This window comes from Trichosurus vulpecula, chromosome 4 (genome assembly GCF_011100635.1).
Source record: "Trichosurus vulpecula isolate mTriVul1 chromosome 4, mTriVul1.pri, whole genome shotgun sequence".
In the NCBI taxonomy this organism is placed as follows: Eukaryota; Metazoa; Chordata; class Mammalia; order Diprotodontia; family Phalangeridae; genus Trichosurus; species Trichosurus vulpecula.
This window is the reverse complement of record NC_050576.1, coordinates 352,010,500-352,020,676: the sequence shown is the minus strand read 5'-3', so window position 1 is coordinate 352,020,676 and position 10,177 is coordinate 352,010,500. Positions and strand designations below refer to the sequence as shown.

At 36.8% G+C, this 10,177-nt stretch overlaps 1 pseudogene; it reads right to left on the bottom strand.

The window, feature by feature from the left end:
* Positions 1-2,197: 2,197 nt before the first annotated feature.
* LOC118847232 lies at positions 2,198-9,730 on the bottom strand (annotated as a pseudogene).
* Between the last annotated feature and the right edge of the window lie 447 nt (positions 9,731-10,177).

The following is a 10,177-nucleotide window of genomic DNA, read 5'->3' as shown; positions in this document are numbered from 1 at the left end:
CCTCTCAAAAATGAAAGAAATATAAGAAAGGTGGCCTCATGGCAAATGGAGGAGAGGAAATGACAGGTGAAATAATACATTGGGAGAAGATGATGTAGGCTGATACCTGGAGGCCAATTTGGGACTCTAGAAAATGTACTTTGTTTCTTGTGTAAAATAATCATTTACTCTCTTACATTTGTTGGAGCAAAGCTGCATAGTAGATAGGGATGTAGCCTTGAAGCTGAGATGATCTGAGTGTAAGGCCTGCCTCTGACACATATTGGTTGTGGAAGCCTAAGCAAATTCCTTAACCCCTCAATGCCCCAGACTACTCTCTGACACTATAAGGTTGCAGGGAATGGGCTGACCTGCCTTGGTAGAAGGAATTTCCTTATCTGAGTGTTCACTGTAGTGATAGCAATAAAATCACAGATCCCTACCTTAGTCCTCCATAATCTTGGTACCTTCCTCTGAAACTACCAGTAATTTATCCCATCTTATTTTATTTATATATAGTTCTATGTTGTCTCCCCCATTAGACTGTGAGGTCCTTGAAGGCAGGAACTTTTTTGCCTTTCTTTGTATCCCCAGCCCTTAGCACAGTGTCTGGCACTTAATAAATGTTTGATGACTTGTCCTATTTGTTGACTATCCTTATTCTATTGGATTTGTTAAGAGAGGGAGAGTATTAAGGTGACCAAGTGGTTAAACTAGGTATGGGCTAGAGTAAGCAGAGGTTGGTTGAGGCACCTTTTTGATATTTACAATAACTGCATTAACTTTAAGGATGTAATACTCCAGGCATATTATATCAAGGATTCAGAAAAAGAAATGTCAGATGGAAACAGCTAGGTAGTTCTTGGTCTTTGGGGCTGGTACATGCAATTAGCTAGCTGCTACAGGAAGATGCATATAAGAAACCCACAATGCAGAATCAGCAGAGGATAGGTCAAGATAACCAGAGAATAAATTGATGCAGTGACAGGTCAGCACAGTAGCATTGTTACTCAGACCATGGAGGACCATCTTCCTCCCAAGTTTGGAGTTGAATGGGACCAGTGCAAGACAATGCAAATTGTAATGTACCACAACCCAGAAAAGACATAGAACCCTGACATTTGTCACTTGAACATCAGAGCTGTATGTCCTTTCTCAGTTGTATGACATTTTGGGTTGTTTGAGTGACAATTGGGGAGGAGCCACACCTTCTGCTTTTGGCTTTGGTGTGAGTGGGATGGTGCTCATCGATTATGATGTCCGAAAAGGAAGCTGGACTCAAGCCATGAATACAGTGACTTTGGCTCCCATTGCTCATCAGTAGTGGTTGGCCACCAAAGGGTGAGTATCTTGGTTCCAACTAAGCAGAATTAATATAGTAACTGGATAATTCTTTTACATTACTTCATGACCCCATCCACAACAGAAGGTGGAGACAGGGAGAAAGATCTTGGCTGTCAGCAGGATTCCTGATTGGCACCTGGTTTCAGTGAAGGCTACAGTTTCTGGAGAGGGTCTGAGAACAGTAGAAACTGGAGAACATAGAATGTTAGAGCTGAGCCTTAACACAGAGGACGGACCTTAACACACAGAATGTTTGAATTGGAAAAAATCTGAGACCACCTAGGCTAAAGATTCTTAACCTGGGCTCTGTGAACTTGCTTTTGTTGTTTCTTTGTTTGCTTGTTTGTTTTTTAGTATTCTGCTATTAATATTTCAATATAATTGGTTTCCTTTGTAATCCTATGTATTTTATTTTGTTTATTTAAGAACATTCTTTTGAGAAAGCATTCATAGTCTTCACCAGACTGCCCAAGGGATCCAGGACATAAACAAGATTAAGAACCCCTGATTTGGGCCAATATTCTGATTTGACATAAAAGGAAACTGAGGCCTGGGGAAGCTAAATGACTACTGTAAGGACACATAGGAAGTTAGAGGCAGAGCCAGGAATACAACACAGGTCTCTTGACTCCCAGGCTGGTGTTCTTTCCACTATCACCATTTGGTACTTTCAAGGCACTTCAAACATAAATGGCAAAGAAGTCTTTAGACTCAACAGGAGATGCAGAAGCAGCCAGTGCTTAGGACCTACTCAGAACTGGGATTGATTCATAGCACTGTTACTCTGGGGATGATGCTACTGGACGATACTGAGAAAGAATCTTCCACGTCGTTGAAAGGGCTCTCACTTGGACAATACCATCATCAGGGTTCACTAGTTCTTCTTCAGGTCCTCTGGTCCAAATGATTGAGGCAGCAATTCATGGACCATCCTGACTTCATACGCACCATCTGCCTTTTTCATATACACATACCAATGTTTTCCAAACTCTCTCATCACTTGACTGCAGGCTCCACATGGTACAATAAAGTCATTCTCCAAATTACTGGCAATAGCAATGGCCCAGAACTCTTCGTGTCCTTTCAAGATGGCCTTCTGAATGGTGGTGCATTCTGCACAGGTACCACCTGGGTAGGATGCATTTTCTATGTTGCATGCTGAAAAAATCTTCCCATTCATAGTCAGGAGAGCTGCCCTCACTGGGAAGTTTCTGAAGGAATAGTAGACAGACTCCTTGGATTCTTGGCCCTCGCAAATGAGCTGCTTAATCTGAACTGGATCTAAAGGCCCCTTGGTGCTTGGGCATGGGGCCAGACCAATGGCACTTGAGCCATGGCCTTGACCCTAAGGAACTCTACTCTTACTTCAGCAGCAGGTGGAGAGTAGGCAGGTAACAGTGGTGGCTGGCTGGGGTTGAGAGACTTTTTTTTCAATAGAGCCACTTGAATGGAAAAAAAAAACACACAAAAAAGATCATGCCAAAATAACACTATCTTCCAGTATGCGTACTTTCTCCTCTCTAAGAAATATTAGAAATTTCCCAATGGGATAAATGAGACAAGAGGAACTAATGCCAGAGAGTCAGGACATATGGTTTTCTAAGTAGAATGTGGTAAAGCAGGGTTTTGAATCTAGTTACTCTCACTGTTGAACAGTAAAATCACATAGCAGTTGGTGCAGGGATGAGGGAAGTTTCCTTAAAACCAAGAAGACTCTGATTCAAGTTCCAAGGAGCTGACTATATGAGAGAAATAGAGGTCAAGGATGTAACCCTCTTTTCACCCCAAAACTGTTACTCTTAATTCTGTACTATGGATGCTTGTATAAATTTATGGTATTTAACATAAGATTTGTCTTGTGTCAAACGAGTACTAGTGTGTTTCTTGGCATATAGCACTTAGAACAAGCATAAATACTTATTGCTTTTATGACTGGGTGTCTTTGGCAAATCATAAAGGCTTTTTTCAGGCAATATGCTACCACATATAGGCCTAGGCCACATATACCCCCACATAAATTATGAAGGTCCCTTTTGTGAAGGTCATAACTTTTATACTCACAGATGAGTCTAAATTCATAGTATAAGGATAAATTCATTCCTCTATATATTAGGGGCATCACTAAAGAATCAAGGGTGAATCTTCAATGCCATCAGTTCAAGCACTCACAAGTGCACTTTGCCCTAAGATTAAATAAAAATCGAACATCACTTAGCCAGCCTTAAGTAGCTTTTAAAAAGAGGATACTTACTAATGTGGTATGGTAGGAACACTTGGCAAAATAAAAGAAAAAAATCCCCCTAAAGTCTATATATATTGTATATATTCTCCCATAAAAGCATGTAGAATCCAAAGTAAAGGGAATTCTAGCTTAAAGAGTCCATGAAACAAAGTGATAGCAGAATTTTTGTTTGTTGAAGTTCTTTTCTCTCATTCACTGGGTTCTGAGGAAGTTTCCTTTGAGAATGGTAAATCCATATCCCTCCATCCTTGTCTCCTGATACAGATACTGCTGTAAGCTAATCAGAGAATATTTCTAGGAAACTAACAGGAAGATGGGAATTTCAAAATCCTGACAATGCTTTGATGACCCTAATGGTCTTCCTAAACCCAAAGATGGTAGCAGAAGTAAAACTATGCCAAATTTAGAATATTTGACCAGTTCAAACAGAAGACTCACCTCATAAATAATTTCTGGCAGAGCATATACACTAATATCAACATAAAGGGAAAAAGGTCAATTCCTTCTCCATGGCTAACTAAAGTTTATACTGATACTCATTGTTCAAAGATGATAACAGGCATAATGAGTATCTTAAAACTTACATTATTGTTTCTTTGATAGAATGATGGAAACTATAAATCAAGGACATAATTTTTGGAAGAACCTGTCTTAAGGTTTGACCTTTGGGGAGAGCACTCATTACCTGTACCTGAGGAACCAGGAGAAACTACAGAGGGCACAAGATCACCTTTAAAGTAAAATTAGCAGCAACATGTAGAGCCTATGCTATGCTACTACCCCTTGTAACTCCTTTATACCATCAGTTTTCCACTTTTTTTGTACTTCATCCTTGGAAACATTTTCCCCTACTAGCTGTCCTTTCTACTATTTATGTTTCAGTTTCTTTAACTCAAGTTTTATCTGATTTTAATTTTACACAGATTTTGCCTCTATAAAAATGTTATGTTGAGGGAAAGGTATAATGTAGTGTGATTTAGCCTCATTTCTGCTTCCCTAGGAATGATCATAGGCACTGGATTAAAAAAAAATCTCAGGGGCAGCTAGGTGGTACAGTGAGTAGAGCACTGGCCCTGGAGTCAGGAGGACCTGAGTTCAAATACAGCCTCAGACACTTGACACATGTACTAGCTATGGGACCTTGGGCAAGTCACTTAATCCCAATTGCCCTGCCCAAAAAACAAAAACAAAATCTCATTCAGATTCAGCCATTAGTTTTAATACCTAAGGGCATAGTGAGATTTTTTAAGTCTCACCAAACGCAAAGCTAAATTTCTAAATTATATTCACAAACACAAAGCTAAATTTCTTATTTTTTTTTACTTGTGCTCTCTCATTATCTTTCTACTTTTCTATTCATTTATTTTAAAATTTATTTATTTGATAGGGGTGGTGGGAGCCAAAGCCTGGGCCTGTGGGAACTCTCAGGGAGGAAACTGTAACTCAGATCAGCAATTATTCTGTAATTGTGTAGTTTTCTAGAGTTACAAATGATTAAAGACACTGGGATATTATGTGACTTGTCTGAATCACATAGCTAGTATGTGAATTCAAACTGAAGTGACATGAAGACTGACTCTCTGTCTACCACACTCGTGATGATTCTCACTCCCTGGTGATACTTAATTGGATTAAATTTATAGGAGATGATATTTATTTGCTTCCCCTGTCTACAAAGAAAAAAATTCCCTGGACTAGCTTATCATATGTACAGCAAGTTAAGAATTACATAGTAAATTATCAATGAATTGAAATAATGTTGACTGTCTCATATATTCTCCTTTATATGAAAGAGAAAATGTGGTTTTCTTAAATACAAATTCAAAGTAAAAAAATTAATTCCAATCCTTACCCATCCATATGACATTTACAAGGGCCTTTAATGGAAAGCCAAAAATATTATTGGAATCGAAAGCTGAGAGAATTTGTTTGTATGTATGGCATTTGGGTCTGTAATATGTGAAAGACTTTCCAAATGTAAGATCATGAATAGACTCTTCTGTGGAGATTATTAGGAACTGTAAAATTCAGTGGAGTGCCAAAAATTGCCAGCTGGAAAGAGGACAGAAGGGTATCAACAGTCTGCATTCAGAAGGAATCCTGATGTGTTGATGTAATAGCCTGATAATAAAATGATTTGCCTGCCTTAATACTCTATTTACAAAGAGTCCTTTGAGTCTTTGAAGTGGGAGGCTTGGGAGATCATATAAACATGGCCTAGGATGAAAACAGTCTCTTTAGGACTATTACATTTAGCTCTGTAAACATTAATTCTAATAAGTCAGTTGCTAAAGTTTGAGGTATTTAATAACCATATTTAATAGAAGGTTACTTATTACCTGCTGTAATCTGGGAAGTTAAAATAAAATCTTACTTGGTAGCATCACTAGGAAAATAAATCTAAACAATTAATGTATCTGTCTAGACTCAAACAAATGCAATATCACTCTAGTCCATGAATAGATAATTGAGTGGTTGTTAGAAGCAAACCATGGACACATTGCAGCAAACCCTAACCAGTAGTGAACAATTTGGAAAAGAAAAGAGGAAGAAAATCATTAAACATAAGAAGATTCTTTGAAGGATAGACATTACTTAACATACTTAATCTATAGGGGTGGAGGTATTCTTACAAAGAGAATTAATTACAGAATTCTGTATATATTGATAATCACACTTTCAAATGATTATAACTGCATTTCCATCAAAACCTTTTATGTGTCAGTTACTTAGAATTTAATTTATATGTATATTTCAATGTATCTTTACTTCTTTGAGAGATAAGTTTGCATGGATGTACCTCATATGTATACAAGAAATATAGACCTTGAATTATGTACCAAAATATCTTTTATTAAAATAGAAAATGACTTCTTTCTTAGAGATGTCTTTTGTCCCCCCAAAGTTCTTGAATTTCTTCTAAGTTTCCTCCTGAGTGAATAGGGAAACCAAAGTCCTTTTTACACTCAGGATACTGAAAATCCAAGGTGCAATTAAAACTAAACAATTTAAGTGTGTTTCATGTTTCAATAGAGTACTGCTACTGGCTAGATCAAACTGATTTCTGAATTCCTTTTGTCCTACTGCAGTGGTTCTCAAACTTTTTTTGGCAAAGGGCACAATATTATTATTTGTTGCTAGGAATTGTGAGTCATTACAGGATAGTGGTTAGATTGCACAATCACATGCAATTACAAATATAAGTTCTATAGAATTAGCAACATGCCTAGGATGGTTGTATAACACTGTTTAAATATACCCCGGCCAAGCTAGGGTAGGGTGCTAGTTCACACTCTATCTAGGATATATCAATAATTTTATTAAGAACATTGACACTTTGTATGGATTTAAAGGGCAGGAAAAAGACCTCATCCTTCAATAGTCATTATTTAGTTGACTGGACTACTACTGATTACATCTGACATTCTAATATGCAATGTATTTCATCATATGAAAAATATAAAACTAATGTTCAGTAAATGTCAAGATAACTAGGTAGAAACATTTGGCCTGCCATAGGAACTTTAGAACAAAATCAAGGAGTAGTCCTTGATTGTCGTGTATGTTACTGATGGACTAATGACGGTTTAGGATTTACACAGGGTGATGGATAACTTCAAACATTTCTCTTTGCTAGAGCTCAGTGAACTGTTTTTAGCAAGGAGATCTCATGGGCCCGATATCAGACACCACACAACAGCTCAAAACATTCTGTATTATTTTCATTCAGCAATTATGGCATTTATAATTCCCCACAATTCTCATAGGTTGTATTTTCTTGTTGATTTCTATTTCCTGACAAATGTGATCAGAAACCAGGCTCACATCTGTTGTGACATGTCATCTTCATGCTTGAAGTATAGGAGGATGCATTAAGTTCAGTAATGCTACTATATGAATCTTTCTAAAACCATTGTCATCATAAGGATACCTTACAAGATAACCTTTCCAAGTTGAGTCACTTTGGTGGGATCTGGGGGAAAATTAGAAATGATGATTGTAGGCTCTTCACAACTTGAGGAAAAGACAGTGTATAAAATAATGCTCAGTGAAAAAGAACATGATTTGGAACCAATTGAATTAGATTACATGGGAACCATAAATATTATCAATTAAATAAACATAAGAATTTTGGAATCAATTACACTGCGATGTAAGTTGAAATTAATACGTCTAGGACAATTTATAAATTACCTCTTTTCAAATGACTAATAGTATCCTCCCTCTCATAATTTTCCCCGTATGGTTGAAAGTTTACTCTCATAGAGAAACACGATCATGCCAGAGCTAAATCAATGTTTTGTTGTAAACATGAAGAACAGAGAAAGTTAGAACAATATGGCCAAAAAAAATCATCAGACAAAACATGGCCACCTCATGTGCTGGCACACACAAAAGGAAATTCTCTGAACACATTTTAAATTGTAGTTCCCCTCCCCCTTTCCAATGTTCATTTTAATAGAGATTCTATATGTGTATATTTGTAGTGGAAGAATTTATTTCCTATCAATGTACCAGATGAGGATTATAAAATTTATTTTCTTTCTATTTCCTTGTTTTATTCTTCTAAGAGTTGCATTTCGTTGTCAGCATTTCTGCTTTACTTTGCTTCCCTGAAAATACAATGTATGAAACTATATTCTTATTCAGTATATGTGTCCTGAGGACTTTCTTCCTGATCTCCCAGAAGTGCTTCTTTGCTATTTATATATTTTTGTTAATAAGATACTTATGATGAAAACACTAGCCTTATTCTATCAACCTATGCCAATTTTCAAATCATTCAAAAATAAATATTATATAAATACAATATTAAGTATGTTATAAAATGTAGAATAATATGGGACACAATGTTTTTCCTCTGTGTTAATCTCATTCTTGTAATAGCAACTCCCAGTGCTCTCTTCTATCTTTTATTACTAAATTCAGAAAAAGACATAACTTGGAGGTGGGATGGTGAGGCATTTCCATTATTACCAATATTATATGATGATGATGATGGTGAAAGGCATTTTCATATAAAATGCTATAGCTTATAAGCCACTTCATACAAGTTATCTCCCTTGATATTTATGTAAAAATATTTCAAGGGAAGCAAGCTAGCTAAAATTATGCCAATTTTATGCACATAAAAACTAATGGTTTAGAATATTTTAATGCCTTGCCAAAGTTACACAGCTAGTAAGTAACAAAGATGGGATTCAAACTCACATCTTCTACATCAAAACTAATGTGCTTTCCACAGTGCATCATTCATTTTCTGCCTCAATATGAAATTGTACCCTTGGAGTCTGGTTCTTTTTTGGATATTGCCTCTCTACACTGTCAGTGATCTTAGGTTATCTCACAGATTTAGTTAGCATTACTATTCAACTATATTCAAATGCAAGAGAATGAGCTATTCTACCTTTCCTGAGATCCAGCATTTATTGCCAATTCCCTATTAGTCTAATTTTGGATATCCCACTGACATCTAAAATTCCACATGTTCCATGCAGAACGCATACTTCCCCATCCCCCAACCTGTACTTTCCCTAACTATCTTATTTTAATTAATGGACTCTCTGGGGTGGGGTGGAGTGGGGTGGAGAAAGAAACAGAGATGGTAGAGGAATGCTGTATACAGGAAATAATTAGTTGGTCAGTTTGTCTACAGTGTAAATCACTTTAAAGGGAATGTGTAATAAAACTAGGAAGGTAGGCAGGGAAGATTTTGATTCTTTATATATAAATTTTTTCAGTGTGAAGATGTTGAGAATAGAATAATTCTTGGTACATTTCTTTATTCTATGAACTTTTCCCATATACGAATTGCAATTTTTGTTATAATATTTCAGTAAAGAGAGTTCTATTAAGCTCAATCTTAGGTCTTTTACATTAAGTGGTTTATCCAATTGACTTCAGGGAAGATTACCTCTAATATTTTTTTAATAGGCAAAGGACTCTTGCTAAGGCAATGCATGGTTTCTAACCTCAAAATGAGTCAAAATCTTGTATGTAGGACAGGGAGTGGAAATAATGATAAAATTGGTTATTGGAAAAAATTGGAAAAGACCTTGATCTGGCATCTTATCAGTCATTTACATTGACTGACTTACCTGGTTTCAACTCTATGGAACAATATACCCCTCCAAGAATAAGTTCATCTTCTAAACTCACCACCATGTGGCTAACTGAAACTTTGATTAACCTCTCTCCCTTAAAGGAGGGCTGGTGGGCAGAGAACCATACTCCTTTCTATATCTTCTTTTATAAAGGGCAGAAGCTGGATTCAGCTAACTCTACTTTACAATTGCTTTCCTTTTTGTTTTCAGCTTTAGGGAACAAGATGCCTGCATAGCTGGTATCCCCCAGTATCTTGTCCTCTAACTCCCCCGGGTTTCCTGCCTCTTTTTGTTACCTCCCCTTTAGATTGTATGCTTCTTGAAGGCATGGACTCTCTTTCTATTAATTGTATACCCAATGCTTAGTCCACCACCTGGCACATAGCATGCACTTAATACATGTTGATGGATTGCATTGGATTGGATTTGGTCAGAAGACCTGTGTTTGAAAGCTGACTCTGCCTCTTACTAGATATATGATCTTGGGTACTTCACTGCCTCTGCTGAT